Below are 16,597 nucleotides of genomic sequence, written 5' to 3' on the forward strand. Positions count from 1 at the left end.
TATTCCTCCCATTTACCTGCGAAAGACATTTCAGGCAGTAATGACAAATTGTGTTCGGAATGCTTACAATCTGGGCGAAATAAACATGTCCCGAAAAGAAAAGGGATTTTGCAATTAATCGCTTTGAAGATGTTTAATTCGGCGTGTTTGATAAGATTGATTAACCACGGTTACACGGCCGGTTGATCAGTTTGCCTGGGCTGTATCAAACTCCGCGCTTCCCTCCTGCCTGTTACAGACAGATCAGGCAATGATCCCGTGTCCTGTCCGCGCTCTGGGCAAGCTCGGTTTAAAGCAAATTGTGTTAGCAGCGCATGCGCGTTTCATCCTCCCAAACCAACGACGCTGGCGGCCGACGAGAGAAGCGCATGCGTGAGGCCATCCCCCAGCGTTGCCATTGAGGAGCATTGACTCAGTGAGTGGAAGAGGTTTGTTTGAAACAGGCCGCAATGGAGAGACCAGCGCCCAGGGAAGCGAGGGAACAGCAGGCTCCTTCCAGCAGCGCATCGAGATGTGAGTCTGGGACACAGAGGGGGCTCCGAGACCGGCATTGATTCGGGCTCCGTTCAGGGAGAACCGGGGGCTGTTGGTAAGAGGCGGAGCGGAGCAGGAACTGGTCCCGGAACTTGGAGTGAGCGGCCTGGGGGCGGGGAGAGAGAGGCCTTTCTCGGGCTGTGTGTGGGCCTGCGGAGGGAGACGCAGCGGCAAGAAGCTGCTGCTGGGGGTCAGGCTTGTAGCTTTTAGTCTTCTAAACACTGATGGAAATTCATTGTTTGGCTGCTGTTTCACGCTGTTAGCTGCCAGTTGTGGGGGTTCCTGTGAAGGACGTAGATTGGAGTTAACAGGTTATACGTCTCGGGGGGGAAAACACTTCTGAAATCGCGGCTGCTGTTCTTTTCAACAGTCAGTGTGTTGGGATCTGGTAACACGAGCTGTGTCAACAGTGCAGCATCTTCAGGTCGCACCTTAAATGGAGCTGTGCAATTATTGCTCAGTTTCTGAATCTCACTCCGTTGGTATTGAATTACATATTTTAAAATTCCTCAGACAAGGAGCAGCTCGATGGAAGAATGGAATCAGACTTGTGTTTGAATTGATGCCTTTAAAGAAAAGACTGTGTCAAGAGAATTCTATGTTGTGGTCCATCAGGATTATTTAAAATCATAAGCTTTTGGAGTTCTGTTGCTTTGGGAAGTGAAGTTCAAGAAACGAAACACCCTAATAACTGTTCACTGAATATATGTTAATCTGTTTGATATTGTCAAATTTGGCTGATGTTGATTTACAGGAGATAACTCTTCTGTCTTCCTCCAGGCAAATACTCGAAGAAACAATATTTCCTCGTTACAAAGCCAAGTGTGGGCAGTTGCTTCTAACTAACACCAGGCATGTTCCTGCATTCAGAATGGAGAATATCTTTTCCATAGTCAGAGTGGATTGAATCAGACTTGTCTTGAGCTCAATTTCCAGAGACTTGTCTGAGGAAAGGCAAGGTTCTTTTTTTTTGTTTTCATTGTCAATTGACATCATGCTAGTTCCAATTAATATCATTTGTAGCCCATTAACATTTAAATCATGTTTGAAAGGTTAACATCTGACTCCTTGTTGAAAGTACTGAAAACAGGAACTGAATCAAGTTTGCATTTAGGAAAGGTATTTTATAATATCTCAAACCGGATAGAGAGAGACTCCTCCTACCACCCTTTTGATCATGACCCTGCCCCGATCGCCAAAACATCATCATCTCCAGACCATCCACAACCTCAGCACCTCAGGCACTCTCCCGCCAACAGCCTCTGACCTCATCTTTCCCCAACGCCATATTAACTGTTTCTGCCTCATTCCCAAAATCCACAAACCCGACTGCCCCTGTTGACCCGCTTCCTCTGTGTGACCCTGCCCCACCAAACTCATCTCCAATTATCTCAAATCCATTTTCTCTCACTCTCCCCGCCCCCAGACCAGGAACTACCCACCTACATCTGTGACACCACCAACATCATCTCCTTCAAATCCTCCCACTTTCTGCAGTCAATGTGGGTGGCTATGGGTACCAGCATGGGCCCAAGCTATTCCTGCCTCTTGTAGGATACATGGACCAGCCCCTTTTCTGCAGCTGTACTGGCCCCACCCCCACCTCTTTCTCCATTATTTCGATGACCGTATCAGTGCCACCTCGTATCCCCACAAGGAACTCACAGTTCATCCACTTTACTAACACCTTCCACCCCAAGTTTAACTTCACCTGGACCATCTTAAATACATCTCTCTCCTTCCTGGACCACTCTGTTTGCATTTCTGGCAACCACCTGGAAACTGGTAACTAATTCAAGCCGACCGACCCCCACAGCTACCTAGAATACACCTCCCCTCCCCTACCTTGCTGCAAGAATGCCATCCCCCATTCCCAATTCCTTCCTCTCTGTTTCATCTGCTCCTAAGATGAGGCATTCCACTCCCGGCCATTGCAGATGTCCTTGTTTTTCGAGAACTGCCATTTCCCCTCCACAGTGGCTGAATATGCCCTTGACCTCATCGCGGTCATTTCTGCAACTCATCCCTTGGACCCCCTCTCCACAATAACAACAAAGTCAGAATCTCCTTTGTCATCATGTATCACTCCATCAAACTCAGGGTTCAATGCATCTTCCTCTGCCACTTCTGCCACCTTCAATCTCACACCACTCCCAAGGACATTTTCCCAACCCCACCCTTATATGCCTTCCAGAGGGACTGCTCTCTCTGACTCCCTCGTCCGCTCCACGCTCCACACTCTCCACTAGCCCCACCGCCCCTGTCACATTTCACTGGAACCACAGGAAGTGCTACACCTGCCCCAATATCTCTCCCCTTATCCCCATCCCAGGTCCCAAGAAAACCTTCCATGTTAAACAGATGTTCATCTGTATGTCCAGTAATACATTGTGTTGTGATCACTGTTCCCGGTGTGGCCCCCTCTACATTGGGGAAACCAAGGGGAGGCTTGGAAACCACTTTGTTGAACACCTACGCTCACATCGTGACAAACGCATGCACCTCCCCAGTCATGACCCACTTCAACATCCCCACCCACTCCTTGGATGACATATCCATCCCAGGCCGCCTCCAGCGCCACAACGTTGCCTCCGGCAGGCTGCACGAGCAGCACCTCATAGTTCACTTGGGAGCCCTGCAGCACAATGTTCTCAACATGGGCTTCAAAATCTCTCCACACCAAACTCATCCAGCACATCCCTGCCTCCTTGACCTGTCCAACTTTTCTCCGACCAATCTGCTTCTCCCACCTCACTGATCAACCCCCACCGGCGCTTCAGCCTACTAAACTTATCCCTGCCTCCTTGACCTGTCAGCCTTCCCTCAACCCACATCCGAACTCCCTCTCTACACTTACCTTTACTGGCTCCAGCCCTGCCTCCTTGACTGGCCATCTTCTCTCCACCTATCTGGTCCTTTATCCACCATTCGTCATCATCTCCTCACTTCTTTCTATTCATTGCAGAGTCCCTTTCTCTTCCCCCATTTCTGACAAAAGGGTCCAGTCCAGAAATGCCAGCTCTCCTGCTCCTCTGCTGCCTGACCTGCTGTGTTCATCCAGCTCTACACCTTGTTACCCCCTCAAAGGAAGACATCATGTTACATAGTTTCAACAACTACGTCTGACAAGTAGCAAATCACTACTGAGCACATGCAGACACACAGACAAAGCTGCTGACTGAGTCCCAAATATGCTCATTGTATCAACACATAACATACAAAGACTGAGTATACATTGTTGTCATACACACTGCAGATAACAGAAGCAAATACATAGAAAATGTTTACAGCTCTGTTTTAAGGAAAGCAAGAGAATCTACCAGATAGAAAAAATACCTTTCAGCCCATCGGGGCAATAGTAGACAAAAACAAGCACCTGACAATTCTGATCCCATTCAGCCAGCATTCCATTTCAATAAGTGTGCCACGGCAGTATACGATTTGCCAACCCCAACCTTATCACAACGTGATTCTCAACGTGTTCACCTTCAGGAATAGAAACCATATTTTCCATCTGTCTTGCAAAGCCTCTTTTTTTGGGGCGGGGGGAAGCATTGAAGTGAATTTGGCAACTAAGTTAAACAGTTTTTTACAGTGTCACTTGCCCATCCCAATGAAATGTCGCAGAAGCGAGCAGGAAAACAGAATGCTGTTTCTACACATTAATGATGTAATCACCATTTAAAGCAACGAAGAATGATCCATTTAATTAAATCTTGTAATTGTCAAATTTTACTTTTTCACAAAGAGTTCGACCATGTTCAATAAGTTTAAATCTTCTCCACTGTAAGACAGAAAATACAAGTCCTTTTTCTTTCTTCATCCCCACGACAGCGCATTGTAAGAGAATTGCTGATGCCATGTGCCATCACACAACAGAGCAGGGTTATTTAATATCCATGGTAGAGGAATTAATTGAATTCATCAATACCCTTCACTGTAGAAGGAACATTGTGGTCATTCAGCTGAATACAGTTGATTTATTCATTGCCCCTTTCCTTTAGACTCGAAGAAAGGAATGCCACATCGATCTATTCCTTCAGCATTATTCACAAAATTATGTTACTGTGCACTCAGAAAAGCTGATGTCATCTTGAAGAACAGCCCTTGATATAATTTCTGTCGGTTAGACTCTGCACTGTTGGAGTGACAAAACCTTTTGCTTTTACATTACACAATCCATTGCACAAAACAAATGCATGGAGCAATAACTGACAGGTACAGGCTGATAACTGCACTCCTACGTTCTGAAAGCAGAAACTGACAGGCTTGGGCTGATAACTAAATTCAGAGATTCACAAAGCAGCAGCTGGCATGTACAGATTGATAACTGTACTTTGATATTCACAGAGCAGAAACAGAAAAAGATTGACATCTGTACTCTGATTCACGTGGTAGAAACATTATATGTACAGATTTCTAGCTCCACTCATTGATACATACAGTAGAAACTGACAAGGATAAATTATTTATATTTCTATACCAGGACTGGCAAATCCAAATTGCTAAGCACATTCACAGAACACTCACTGGCTGATACGGCATTTATCAATCTTTCCCTAAAATAGTCATGTAACAGAGACTACCAGTTACAGATTTATAACTGCACACTCAGACACACAGAGCTGAAACTGACAGGGACTGACCGGTAAATGGACTCAGACATTCACATGGCATTTACTGACAGAACTTTTGATAACAAATCTATCATATCTACACAGCAAAAACTGACAGAAACAGATTAATAATAAAACTCCCAGTTTCATATTTGTTTAAACTGACAGGTACAGTTTGATAACTATCAGATTTTCACAGCAGAATCTGACAATAACTGATCGATTACTAAACTCAGATTGACAAGCAAATACAAAACAGGTATAGAAGTGACAACTACACTCATGCATTGACCACCAGCAACTGATGTGTAGGTGCACAACTACACTCATTCACATGGCAGTAACAGAGAGCTACAGCTTAATAACTACAGTCACCCACCTGCATTACAGTAACTGTCAGGGGCAGGTTGATAACACTCACACATTGATGTGACGGAAACTGACATGTACTGATAATAACTAAACCCATCTATGGATACAGCAGAAACTGACAGAGACTGATAATTGCACTTCCATTATCATTGCAGAAACTGAGATTTATAACTGCACCCTCTCATTCACATGACAAAAACTGAGTGTACAGATTTGATAACCATAGGCACACATTTGTATTGTAATATGTGACAGGGATGGGATAATCCTTCCTGCAAAATGTTACAAGAAAGCAAGAGAACAATGTTATTTGTTCAAATGATCAACATAGCTTCCCGCAAAATCCCGATATCCTGAAAATCTACAATAACCTGATTGGGTCCTGGCAATTTAGCCACCTTTTGGGTTTTTTTGTCCCTGACTCTAACACCACCTGTTATGTCATGTGGACTGTTTTCAAGACATCCATATTTATTTCCCCAAGTTCCCGAGCCTCCACAAGGACAGAATGATAACTAAACTCATGTTCACGTAAAAGAAACATGGGGAGAGAATGCTAATTACTCACATTCACAAAGTTGAAACTGACAAGTGCAGATGAATAACCGCGCTCAGATTTACAGAGCAGAAGTTGATGGTGTCAGCACGATAACTGCTCTTGATACTTTCAGAGCAGAATCTGACGGTGTATGTTCAGAACAGAACTCTTACTTTCACCTTGCAGAAACTGACAGGTATTGATTAATAACTGCACTCAGATTGACAAAGCAAAAACTGACACGAACAATTTGATAAATACACTCAGCAAAAACTGACAGATCAGTTCTCAGGGTGACATTGTAAAGCAAGATAACTTGGTAACTGCCATTACATATGGGCATTGCAGAAATTGACAGATACAGGATGATAACTTTTAACATGTTAACAAAACAGTGGCTGGAAGAGTCAGATTGATAACTGCATTCCGAAATGTTTTTTTTTGTTTTGAAAATTTATTGATGGGATATGTGTGTTACGGACTATTCTTAATTATGCACAGAAGGCAGTTCAGTGCCAACCACATTGCTGTGGGTCTGGGATCACATGTAGGCCAGACCAGGGAAGGATGGGAGACTTGGTTCCCAAAAGGATGTGAGAGGACCAGATTTATTTTTGTGGAGAATTGTCAGTCAACTTTTTTCTTAGTTTATTGTTGAATTTTAATTCAACAATCTGCTATGATGGGACTTGAACTGCAGTCGCAGAATAATATCCAGCTCTCTGGAATAATATTCCAATAACAATGCTATTCGACTATTCCCTTTTCTGCTCACATTCACAGAATTGAACCTGATAGTTATGGATTGGTAACTACACTCTCAAATTCACTGAGCTGAAAGTGACGGAATAGATTGGTGACCGCACCCTCATAAACAGAGGATGCTGACAGGAGTGGATTGATAACTGTATGCACAAATACACATTGCAAAATTTGGCACAGACAAATTGATAGATGCACTCTCACATTAGAAACCGGAAACTGATGGACGGAAGGTAATAACAAATTAATTAATAATTCACAGCAGAAACTTACCGGTATAATCCTGATAATTACACAAGAATATTCACTGGGGAGACACTGACAAGGTTCAGATTGATAATGACAATCATATTCATACAACAGAAATTGGTTGGTACGCACTGAAAAGCACACTCTCATAATTACAGAACAGAAACTGACAATCACAGACTGATAACTACATTTTCATATTCACATGTCTGAAAATGACTGTTACGATTGAATGAATATGGTTGCATTTTTACAAGCAGAAACATTGAGGGTTACGTTAACAACTGCACCCACACATGCAAAGTTCGGAACTGACTGGTAAAGATGAAAAGCCAAGCTCACGTGTTGACATAGCAGAAACTGAGAAGCACAGTCTGAAGCCTGCTCTCTTCCATTCAGATAGCAGAAAACGACTGGCACAGATGGATAAGTATACTCACCTTGCAGACACTGACACGAACATTCCCACATCACAAACAATCAGGTAAAGACTTACAACGGCATTCTCATATTTACAAAGGGGGAAAAAAATCACAGTCAAGTCCAATTTGATAACTTCTCAAATAAACACAGGGCAGAATCTCACAGGTCCCCGTCAGTCTCTGCTGTGTGAATACATAAGTAATTTAACAAAGGCTCACCAATGTGTGAGACATGAATAGATCAACAAATAAACTCATATCCACAGACTCACTTACATTGTGTAGTCCCATTCATGGATCTGGACACTTAGTTCGTTTCTGGACTTCACTCAATTGGTATGGAATTAACAAAAAGAAAAATCACAAGACAAAGAAGCAGCTCAGAGCAAGAGTCGAATCAAACACCTAAATTCTGTCCAGATTCCTGGCTTGAAATTAAATATTGTAATGATTATTAACTGAATATTGCATTGATCAATGAAATATTATTAAACTTGGCTGATGTTGATTTACAGGAGGGTTCTCTTCTGTCTTCCTCCAGGCAAATACTTGAGGGACTAAGAGAAAGTAATATTCCCTCGGTACAAAGCCAAGTGTGACCAGCTGCTTCTAACAAACAGAAGGTATGTTACCGCTGTCAGAGCAGAGAGCACCTTTTCCACAGTCACAGAGTAGATTGAGTCAGGCACACATTGAGGTCAATTTCCAGTGAGATTTGTTCAAACAGCACAGAGGAAATACAAGTTTATTGTTTTTTTTTCCACCATTCACAATGCACACCTGCCCAGTTGGAACAAATTTCAGCATTTAAAGTGTTTTGCAAGATCTGCAGCTCGGATAGTGGATAATGTTGAGCTGGCTTGCTGTTCTTCATACAATTCATTGCCATGCTCGGTGGCATCATCAGTGGAGCCTCCAATGAGACAATGTTATTCCACACCCCGTGGAATTTATACTGTATGGTCCATTATGGTGTGTACTGTCATTTCTGGTTTTGATCTGTCTGAGTTTTCATATATGGGATCCGATTCTATAATCTTGTTGATTGAAGTATGCATGGAAAACCATACCTCTTGGAATTCCTGTGTGTCTGTGTTTGGCTTGGGCTATCATGGTTACTTTGTCCCATGTTAACCTGTTGGCCTTTATTGTCTGAATATGTGATACATTCAGACAACGAAGGCCATCAGTTGAAATGGGACAAAGTAACCGTATTAAAAAGAAAGAACTGTGGGTGCTGTAAATCAGGAACAAAAAACAAACTTGCTGGAAAAGCTCTGCAGCTCAGCTGTAACTGGTTCTGAGGAAAGGTCACTGAATCCAAAAGTCTGACTGTTTTTCCCTTCACCGATGCTGCCAGACCTGCTGAGCTTTTCCAGCACCTTTTTGTTTTTGTTGCATAAAGTAACCATAGCAGCCTAAGCCAAACATAGACATGTACAGGAATTCCTAGAGACATGGTTCTCCACACAAACATAGAATTGGACCACATGTATAAACCTGTATAGATCAAATCTGTAGTGACAGTATTCAGCATAACAGGCCTGACAGTGTAAATTCCAAGCAGAGGAGAATAATGTTGCATCATCAAAGGCTCCACTGATGATGACACCTCGCCTGAAACGTCTGAACAAAAACAAGCCAGCTTGTCAATAACATCACATTTCTGCATTCATAGCCCTTTGACATTTACACCATTTTTGAACATGGATAGACTGAATACTCGTCCAAAATATACACTCAGAAACTGAATCTAATCTGCATTAGATCACTCTAATAACAGCTACCACACAATAAATTGCATCCTCACAGAGAATATTACTGGCTGCCAAAGTTCAGCCACGTTGACAGTTAGAAACTGAGAAGCATGTGTTGATATCTCTGCTTAATCATTCACCCTGTAGAAACAGGCAAAAACAGATTGACGACATTCACATATTGACATACATTTTGCAAAAAACATTCTCAAATTAACATTATAAAAACTGCTATGTATAAATTGATATCTATGGTCATGTATCAAACTACACGTACCCAAATGATAACTACACTTACATATCCACATCGTAGCAACAGAGAAGAACGGATTGTTGATAACACTCCAGTTTCACAGCATAACTTCACAGGTCCAATTTTATAAATGCATTTAAATATCCACAGACTTAAAACAAAAACTGTTAGGTGCAGTGTGATAACTACACTCCAGTTTTCACAAGCAGATTCTCACAGGGACATATTGATTACGAACTTCACGTATCCATGAAGCAGAAACTGACAGGAACAGCTTGGTAATAACCCTCCCAATGTCATACAGCTTGAACTGAGAGATACACTTTGATAACTACATGCATATCAACAGTGCAGTATCTGACACCTGTGTATGGGTAACTACACACATACACACTCTCTCACACACACTCACTGAGCAGAAAATGAGAAATATAAATGGATGACTAAACAGACATATTGACATTGCAGAAATTGACAGGCTAGATGGATAACTACGCTCATATCTTGCAGCAGAAACTGACAGTGACACTGATTGAAGAGCGTAAGTGGGAGAGAGAGTAAAATGTGTCTAATCAATAGAAAGCAAAAGGCACTGGTCACAGCACATCAGTGCTCGTTTGTGACCGAGGTAATCCGAGTAAAACTGATACCGAGACACGCTGGCAGGTGTCTGAGGAAGGTATGAATAGTTTGGGCCTAGATATATTGGAGATTTGAAGAAGGACGTCAAACCTTTCGAGGAAACAAGAAGTAAAGGGTCTTGACAGAACAGTTGCTGGTATAAAGTCCTTAACAAGAAACACAAGCAAGAGAGAACATTCCCGAACTCCCATGCCCATCAAGTTACGTCATTTCCAGGAGTGAAATACACCACTGTCCGATTTCAGTGCATTTTGTCACTGGCAATTAACGTGAAGACATTTTTAAACGGAGGAGGAAAAAAACATTATCAAAGATGTAGAATAAATCGCGATTAGGATCTCACTATTTAGAGAAAGCTCGGAGTTTGATCCGTGTACAAAATTTCTGTTTGCGTTTGAAATTTCACTGCAGATCCTGGCAGATCCACGAGAACAAAGTGTGGAGCCGGATGAACGCAACAGGCCAAGCAGCATCTCAGGAGCGCAAAAGCTGACCGAGACCCTTAGGTCTAGATCCGAAACATCGGCTTTTGCGCTCCTGAGATGCTGCTTGGCGAGCTGTGTTCATCCGGCTCCACACTTTGTTGTCTCGGATTCTCCAGCATCTGCAGCTCCCATTATCTCTGGCAGATCCACGTTGTGTCCCGCACTAACCAATCACAGAGAAGTAGACGATTGTGTCTGAAACTCTTAATCGAACCAATCAGTAACAAGGCTTTCCCCCATCCCTCATTAGCATTGCTGACGCAATCAGGCTACAAAAGGCGAGCCCCGAGCCCGCTTTCCCTTATTCTGTGTCTGACAGTGAGCGCAGCGATGGTGGAGGAGAAGAAAGGACAAGTTGCCAAGAAGGGCGCGAAGAAAGTGGTGAAGAGGGCGCCAGCGAAAGGCGGCAAGTAGCGGAGAATGTCCAGGAAAGAAAGTTTCTACATCAACAAAGTGATGAAGCAGGTTCACCCCGACACCGGCATCTCCTCCAAGGCGATGAACTCGATCGTCAACGACATTTTCGAGCGTATCGCGGGGGAGGCTTCCCGCCTGGCCCATTACAACAAGCGCAGCACCATCAGCTCCCGGGAGATCCAGACCGCGGTGCGGCTGCTGCTGCCCGGGGAGCTGGCCAAGCACGCCGTGTCGGAGGGTACAAAGGCGGTGACCAAGTACACCAGCTCCAAGTGAGACCCCACATTGTGCTTAGAAAAACACATCCAAAACCCAACGGCACTTTTCAGAGCCACCCACAATTTCAATGAAGCAGTTGAACCATTTTACGTTTGTAAATGATTCTCGGTGTCTATGGTTAATGTCCCTAACCTTTATCTTTGTTTACACAAACGTTCTAAACATTACCGTGCGGTCCCTGTCCCTCTGTCGGTTAGTTTCGGTTGCCTTCCTACCCAGTCTCTCCTCCCTCCCTGTACAGAAAACACATTCATCGTCAGTCAGTCATTTTTTTTTTCAACAACTCCTATGTGTTCCAGTTATTATTTACCCCTTGATCAGGAATTTCACCCCCTGGAAAGAAAACTAACTGCTCGAGTCCCACGAACAGATGTTGGGGGATACTTGTCATTGAGGATTTCAGCTGTCGGTGAGAGGCTTTCAAAATGCACTGAGATAAAGCCAGAGCCAGGATTGCAGTCGCAAGTGTGAAACTGTGTTCAAGGAGGATAAAGGAGAGCAACTTCACACTGTCGTTTCCAGTTTTAACCCACTCACCCCGAAAAATAAACGATGTGTAAGTTTTTATAAATACATCAGCGTTCACTTGTAATGTGAAAGTGAATTAAATTCAAAGAAAAATTAAACTGTTTATTCCTCTTTGTGAAACTTTTCCCCCTATATCCTACATGTTGGGTTTTTTCAAATTTGCCCCAATAGGGTATGAACGCTGGATTTCACCCGTGGCAATGAAAAATTATGATCTCTTATTTGAGTCCCATTAATAGAAATGTCGTGCGATTCCTTTTTCAATTTCCAAATCTGTCAGGGAATTTATCCGATTTTTTTTCAGTTTGCAGTGTGTGGGGCTTTCTGCTGTCGGTGAGACACTTTCAAAATGAACGGAGACCGACCGGAAAGACTGATCCAGCACAATAAGTGAGGGCTATTTTACAATGTTTTCTGAAAACGGTGTTGCTTAGGAAGTGACAGAGAGAGATTATGTGAAGTGAACATTTTTAACTGAAAGGAAATTAAATCGTGACCATTAATGCAAAAATACTTGTAAAACCTCTTCCTCGTATTGCCCATGTTGGCGGGCTTTTTAAACCGCAAAGAAAACGGTTGATGATTTGGCGCCGGTATTTTCCTACGGTTTCCACGCAGAGGAATTTTGTTTCATTTTTAAAATCTCCCCGCGGGTTCTATCTGGTTTTGCAGAAAGCTATAAATGAGGCTTTCTGCTGTCGGCGGGAAAATTTCCAAGTGAACCGAGATAAAAGCAGAACAGCTGCCGGACTGGCATCGCAAAAGTAGAAATATTGTTGATCTTGTGCAATAGGGAGCGCGATTGTAAAATATTGTTTAAAGCAGTAATGCGCTCAACGAGAAAGAAAGTTGTGTGATACTTTTATCATTATATCCGGGTGGAGATGTGAATTAAATTCAATCTGTACAGAGAATAACTTTCGGCGGGCTTTTCTTTCGCCCTTCCGCTTATTCTTGTTTTTTTCGGGGGGCGGGGTAACTTCAAGATCGAAAACAGACGGATTCAACTAGGCCGGGGAATCAGGCAGAGATGGTGTGAAGTGTATAAGTGTATTCTGAAAGTAAATTATCTGAAGTATGAACGCATTTTTCCTTGTTTTAAGATAATAAAATGTGAGGCTGGATGAACACAGCAGGCCAAGCAGCATCTCAGGAGCACAAAAGCTGGCGTTTCGGGCCTAGACCCTTCATCAGAGACGTGGATGGGTTGGGGAGGATTTGGAATAAATAGGGAGAGAGCGGGAGGCGGAGAGGAGAGTGTCGGTGGGGAGGTAGGGAGGGGATAGGTGAGTCCAGGGAAGACGGACAGGTCAAGGAGGTGGGATGAGGTTAGTAGGTGGAGATGGAGGTGCAGCTTGGGGTGGGAGGAAGGGATGGGTGAGAGGAAGAACAGGTTCGGGAGGCAGAGACAGGCTGGACTGGTTTTGGGAGGCAGGTGCTGAGAAAGGTGATGTGGCTGTGGTACCTGGTTTGCTTCAGGACATGGTCGAGTAGTTTCAAGGCTGAAGAGATTACAAGTTTGACTCTCTTTTTAGTGAATCGGGGATCGTGCTTGACTTTAGCCGTAAGGAGAAGAGGCGGGGTAGACGAGTTTCCTCCTGCTCATGGAGTGTTCTTATGTCCTACAGTTTCAGGCCGTCTGGTACAGCGGCACTGTTCTCGCCTATCCCCTTGATGGCTGCTTCAACCTCCTCTACCTCTATGGGTTTCATCAAGGACCCGTCATCGACTTTGCCAGTGTATGGGGCGTACTTATTTATGTTCGATTTCTTGTTTGGTGCAGACAGTTTCTCACGGAAACATGTCTCCAATTCCTCTGTTGAGAGAGGACAAGCGGATGAGGTCGTCACCCCCATGATCTCGCGAGCGAGTTGACGCCGGTTGGTTTTGTAAAGCCGCTGTGTTGCTCTAAACAGCGCTTTACGTGCTGCCCACCGTTTTTTGGCTCTGGTATTGCGACCGGGCTTTTTGTCTTTCTTGGCCCGATCTTTTTGAGGCGTCATGTTTTTGTCCTGTCTTTTCCTACTATTCATTAGTAGGTCGGGAATGCTTTCCGCTAGTCCGATTCCGAGGGCAAGCGTGTCTGGGTCGTTCCTTGTGCTCAAGAGCTCTTCAGCTTGTGTAAGCTGGTCATCTACGTCCCGATGTTTAGGGATCGAAGCCGGTGTTTTTCAGCTGGCTCTTTGGCATTGGGCTTGATCATCGGAATTCTCCTGGACACACTCGGCCTCAGAATCGTGCGAGCCTATCGTTGGCTCGCAGATCGTCTGGACCTCTGTCGGGGTGTTTGCCAGGAGCCTGTGCTTGTCTGAGATTTGCTTTGGTGTCTTGGTTTTCAGGATGCTTGCGATGGAATTGTTTATAAATTTGCATCCTGCAAATCTCGCCTCCAATTCCCTCAGAAGTGCCACCACCTCCTGTGACCATACGCGGTCGTTTCTCCCAGGTTTGCCCTTGACTTTGGGTGCCAGTTTGAGGCGTTTCTTGTTCCGTAGAACCAGGTGCCTGTGCCTCTCATGTTGACCAAGGCCTGATTGTGTTGAAAACCGTTGATCACACACGCTGCATGCAAAGTCCCCGGTTGGGGGTTGTTTCGTTCCTTTGCATTTGGGATAATGGCAGGCTATTGAATGGTATTCTCCTGCCTTATCACAGCATGAACATTTTGTTCGGATGTTCTTTATTCCGTGCACTTCAGTCATATGGATCTTGAACAGGCTCACCGTGGGGAAGAGGGTGTCGCAGTCCTTGCAGAACAGCCCATCGACGGGATAGTGGATGATTTCCGAGACGGACGTTCTGTCACATACTGGCTCGATAACAACTCCTTCCATGAAGGCAGTTGCATCAGCTGTTTCATCGCCAGTCTCATTTATAGTTTTTTCGTTTGTGCCCTGCTTCGTGTCTCTAACTTTTGTTGTAGAAGGTTTGGGTGTTTATGCTTATCTCAACCATAGGGTGGGCTGCCCGTTATCTATATCATCCGTTACAGGGTGAGCCGGCCCCCTGGGAGGGGTCACCGATCTCAGCTCCATGTAAGGCAGGAGGTAACATCTCAAGGTCGCTGTCTCGGTCTGGACCTAGATGGCCCTTGTTGCGGGCCTTTTCCGAGTCTTTACATCGCTCGTCGAAGTTTGTGTACTCTCTAGCATCACCACAGACCAAGGACCAGGTGATACTGGTGTTCTATGAGGCTGGTTGTTATCGTCATTATCAGCGGGGCCCTACTGATGTTACTGGCAAATTTGTAAGGATTATGTGGGCCTGCTTCTGTCTCAGTGGAGGATCTTACCTCACTGTATGCGGCTTTTGCTCACTTGTCACTGAAGATTTGTAAGAGTTCGAGTGTCAGTGACAGAGTGACTCTTGATGCTTTTGGGCGAACGTATCGTATCTCTCGATGCCGAGGAATTTCATGAGGCAGTTATTCATATCCAGCCACTTGCCTCATGCGTCCATCACGAAGCCAAAGTATCTGGGCACCAAGCCTCCCGTCAATTCTGTGACCTCAGCATTCAGGTGTTTATACTTTTCCTGTTTTTCTCGCCATGCTGTTTCTAGTGCTTTACTGTCATTCTTGTACCGCACTGTGACATCTATCACCGCAATCTTATGGTCTTTTCTAAATATGAGATCGGGTTTCCATAGGGAGCCGTTTTTGTCAAACAGTCTGGGCTCCACATACGATGTCCAGCCGTACGTACTTACTGACATGTTTATGCAGCTAGTCAGCAATCTTGTTACGGCGTTTTATCCGAGCATTTTTTTATGAATGGGCAGCATCCTGAGATGTGTGATATGGTTTCGTTTGCCATCTCACACCTTCAGCATAATGACTCTCTAACGAGATTGCATAGTCACCCACTATGACGTTTTGACGTATTTTTGGCGCATAGTGTGTGTCGTGCCTCCCCATTGGCCGGGGGGCGGGGGGGGCGCGGGGCGGGGGGGGCGCGGCGGGTGCGGGCGGGGGGCGGGTGCGGCGGGGGGGGCGCGCGTGCGGGGGGGGCGGGTGCGGTGGTGGGTGGGGCGGGGGGGGCGGACGAGTGGGGGGATGGGGGGTGGGGGGTGGGGTGTGGGGGGCGGGGGTGGGTGCGGGGTCGGGGACGCGGGGCGGAATATAACCACTTGCAGCATGTAGTCCCACTCATGCACCTGTATCAGTGTTGGTTAGCTTTTGGATCTCACTCAACCGGGTATTCGAATTTTAAGAAAAAAAAATAGACAAGGAGCAGCTCTGGCTAGGAGTAGAATCAGACCATGGTTCTGTTCAAATATATAGCTCGAAACAAACAATCCTAATGCATAATTAACTGAATGTTACATTGGCAATATCAATGTGATCAATCTCAACTGATGTTAGTTTACAGGAGGTATTCCTTCTTCCTCCAGGCCAATACTTGAAGGACCAGGACAATTTAGTGTTTCCTTAGTACAAAGCCAATTGTGACCAGCATCTTACAACAACCACCAGGTATGTTACACTGTCAGAGCAAAGAATATCCCAGCCACAGTGATAGCAGATTCAATCTCACACATTGAATGCAATTTCCAGAGAGATGTGTTCTAACCAAGAGTCAAACACCATTGAGGAAATCTAGAATGAAATGTCATCAAGTCAAGATAAGGGGTTGGGGCAGATTGAAAATGGAGATGAGGAGGAATGGCTTTTCTTAAAGGTTGGGGAGAAGGGGCATCTCTAACCTGCACATCCATTGGACCGTGCCAGGAAACAGGAGCACC

At 44.7% G+C, this 16,597-nt stretch overlaps 1 protein-coding gene, 1 long non-coding RNA gene and 1 pseudogene across 2 annotated transcripts in view; all 3 read left to right on the forward strand.

The window, feature by feature from the left end:
• Positions 1 to 16,597, forward strand: part of LOC132207190 (histone H3-like) — a 913,943-nt gene that overhangs the window by 795,124 nt on the left and 102,222 nt on the right. The gene's annotated exons all lie outside the window — the stretch shown is intronic.
• On the forward strand, positions 348 to 1,591 carry LOC132207262 (uncharacterized). Its single transcript, XR_009443386.1, has 2 exons — positions 348 to 513; positions 1,315 to 1,591. It is a non-coding gene; the product is annotated as an uncharacterized LOC132207262 (long non-coding RNA).
• LOC132207187 (histone H2B-like) lies at positions 10,668 to 12,645 on the forward strand (annotated as a pseudogene).

Source organism: Stegostoma tigrinum, chromosome 44, assembly GCF_030684315.1.
Source record: "Stegostoma tigrinum isolate sSteTig4 chromosome 44, sSteTig4.hap1, whole genome shotgun sequence".
NCBI lineage: Eukaryota > Metazoa > Chordata > Chondrichthyes > Orectolobiformes > Stegostomatidae > Stegostoma > Stegostoma tigrinum.